This window comes from Leptonychotes weddellii, unplaced genomic scaffold (assembly GCF_054177405.1).
Source record: "Leptonychotes weddellii isolate Sample4059 unplaced genomic scaffold, ASM5417740v2 HiC_scaffold_19506, whole genome shotgun sequence".
NCBI classification, from domain to species: domain Eukaryota; kingdom Metazoa; phylum Chordata; class Mammalia; order Carnivora; family Phocidae; genus Leptonychotes; species Leptonychotes weddellii.
This window is the reverse complement of record NW_027780813.1, coordinates 1-3,404: the sequence shown is the minus strand read 5'-3', so window position 1 is coordinate 3,404 and position 3,404 is coordinate 1. Positions and strand designations below refer to the sequence as shown.

The window sequence follows — 3,404 nt, the reverse complement described above, 5'->3', positions numbered from 1 at the left end:
CTTTGAAAAAGGTCATTGGAACTTTGATCGGGATGGCGTTGAAGGTATAGGTTGCTCTGGGTAGCATAGACATTTTAACAATGTTTATTCTTCCGATCCAGGAGCATGGAATATTTTTCCATCTTTTTGTGTCTTCTTCAATTTCTTTCATGAGTGTTCTGTAGTTCCTACAAGTGGGATTTATCCCCGGGATGCAAGGGTGGTTCAACATTCGCAAATCAATGTGATAGACACATTAATAAGAGGAGAGGGAAGAACCATACGGTCCTCTCAATTGATGCAGAAAAAGCATTTGACAAATTACAACATCCTTTCCTAATTAAAACTCTTCACTCAAAGGATAGAGGGAACATTCCTCAAGTTCTTAAAACCCATCTATGAAAAACCCACAACGAATGTCATCCTCAATGGGGAAAAGCTGAGAGCCTTTCACTTAAGATCAGGAACACGTCAAGGATGCCCAATCTCGTCACTATTCAACATAGTACTAGAAGTCCTGGCAACAGCAATCAGACAACAAAAAGAAATAAAAGGTATTCAAATTGGGAAAGAAGAAGTCAAACTCTCTCTTTGCAGATGATATGATACTTTATGTGGAAAATCCAAAAGACTCCACCCCCCAAATTACTCGAACTCATACAGCAATTCAGTAATGTGGCAGGATACAAAATCAATGCACAGAAATTAATTGCTTTTTTTTAAAGATTTTATTTATTTATTTGACAGAGAGACACCGTAGAGAGGGAACACAAGCAGGGGGGAGTGGGAGAGGGAGAAGCAGGCTTCCTGCTGAGCAGGGAGCCCAATGTGGGACTGGATCCCAGGACCCTGGGACCATGACCTGAGCCGAAGGCTTAACGACTGAGCCACCCAGGTGCCTGAAATCAATTGCTTTCTTATACACTAACAGTGCAACTGTAGAAAGAAAAAATTAGAGAAACGATTCCATTTACAATAGCACCAAAAACCGTAAGATACCTCAGAATAAACCTAATCAAAGAGGTAAAGGATCTATACTCTAAGAACTAAAGATTTCATTCTTTTTTATGGCTGAGTAGTATTCCATTTGTGTGTGTGTGTGTGTGTGTGTGTGTGTGTTTGTTTCACATCTTCTTTATCTATTCATCAATTGATGGACATTGGACTGTTTCCATAATTTGGCTATTGTAGATAATGCTATAATAAGCATTGGAGTGCATGTATCCCTTTATTAGTATTTTTGTATTCTTTGGGTAAATACCTAGTAGTGCAATTGGATCATAGGGAAGTTCTATTTTTAACTTTTTGAGGAATTTCCTTACTGTTTTCCAGAGTGTCTGCACCAGTTTGCCTTCCCACCGAAAAGGCAAGAGGGTTCCCCTTTCTCTACATCCTCACTAACAGCTGTTGTTCCTTGTGTTGTTGATTTTAGCCATTCTGACAAGTGTGAGGTGATACCTCATTATAGTTTTGATTTGCATTTCCTTGATGATAAGTGATGTTGAGCTTCTTTTCATGTGTCTGTGGCCATCTGTATATCTTCATTAGAGAAATATCTTTTCATGTCTTCTGCCACTTCTTTAATTGGATTATTTGGATTTTTGAGTCTTGAGTTATATAAGTTCTTTATATATTTTGAGAAAATGATTTTTATTTAAAAAATTGTCATAAAAAGTACTGGAATGCATTAGGCATTTAGAAACAAGTCTCCTGGTTTAGATTGTTTACTGGCTCAGTTCTAGATCTGTCCTAGTCAAGTCCTCCAGAAACCACTTATAAAATCGGGCCTCAGAGGAAGGGATTTTTACTGTACTGAAAAGAAGCCAGATGAAGCAGCGCTCTGAAGCGCTCAGCTTCCAATTCCCGGAAGAAAGAGTCGTCGTCATTCTGGGTTATCATGTGCTGCAGTTGCTGAATTTCCTTCTCCATCTTTGATCTCAGCTCCCTCTTCACCTTATACAGTGTCTGGGCCTGGGATTTCTCTCTGACTTTGAGTTCCTGGCGTTCTTGTGATATGGCTTCTGCCAGCAATGAAAACTGGTCTTTATAGTAGTTCTCCATTGAGTCCAGTTCATTCTGGTGCTGTATCTTTTGTTCGGCTCGCTTTTCTTTGGCATAGTTTCTTAGGTCTCGTAATCTTTGCTTTTGAATTTGTAAACCTTCTTCAAACAATTTCTTAAAAATCATTTCTTCCTGGGTCCTCATTCTCATCATTTTTGCACGCAACTGAACTCTGTAATCATCATAGTATTTTCGGGCACGGACAATCTGTTGCCGATTTTCTGTTATCTTTGACTGTGTCAACTTCTGCCTATGAATGCGGTCCTTGAAGTCTTGCAGTCTCTTGCTATGTTCATATTCTTTCTTGACAAGTGCAGTAAGGAGGTCATGCCTTTTTAAGGCTTCTTCTATTTCATCCTGGAGTTTCTTCTTTGATTGATTTTCTCTATATGCATCTTTTTTGAGCTGTTCAACCTGTGTAATTTGCTGTTTCCACATTTTGCTTAGTGTTTGGCCAGAAACATAGAGAAATGGAAACTGCTCCAGCATGAGGGGCAGGAGACTGTGTTCATTTACTTTCATTGGAACTGCTTTATTTGGCTTTGGCAAGCCACCTCTTGGACTTGGAGTTGTGGTTTTTCTAGAGTAAGTCTTCCAGGGCTGACTACGTTTTGGAGTTCCTTTATGAACAGCTTCTCTGTATATTTTTTCTGTTTCCTCCTCCTCATTTATTCCTAGAGATCCAATATTCTCTTGAACTTTATTTCTTCTTAGTTCCCTTTCAAATGCTTCAGTTATTGCCTTTGCTTGGAATTGCCGAATATCTGTTTCTTTTGGCTTTCGCTGCCTTTTTCTCTCCTTATGGAACTGTGTGTTTTTGTTAAGTGGAGATGGAGAGAGCGAGTGAGATCTGCAGGGCGGCCTTCTACGCGTGGAAAGTCCTGGCCTTCGATTCTTCGGCCCATACTCCATGATGCTGTCACTGTGCTGAGATAGTGTTTCATCCTTCCTACTCTCCATCTCTTCATTTCCAATATCGTCTTCTTCATAGTCAGTCTTTTCTTTAATTCGATCACCCAGGGCACTTTTTAACATCCAATCTAGTTCAGAGAGCCGTTGAGAGAGTTTCTTGGAAACTGAATGTAATTCTTGTTCTGTTAACCTCTTTCTTGGCCTCTGGGAGACGGCTGAATCCCAGGATGAGACTGCAGGTCTGCTTTCATATCTTTTTCCTTTGGGAAACTTCCTTGTCCTAGGGCCTTGGATCTGAGCTGAACACACTTCCTGTTTGCTATCTTTAGGCAACTCAGAAGTTAAGGGAACTTTATTATCTGATTCCACAGAAAATGCTGTGCCCTCTCCAGTAGAATTCATGGCAGGGGAGATGTGACTTGAACGCAAGTATTCTTTTCCTATGGGACAGG

At 40.1% G+C, this 3,404-nt stretch overlaps 1 pseudogene; it reads right to left on the bottom strand.

Annotated features, from left to right (window-relative positions):
* Positions 1-1,611: 1,611 nt before the first annotated feature.
* On the bottom strand, positions 1,612-3,398 carry LOC102742944 (centrosomal protein of 95 kDa pseudogene; annotated as a pseudogene).
* Positions 3,399-3,404: the final 6 nt, after the last annotated feature.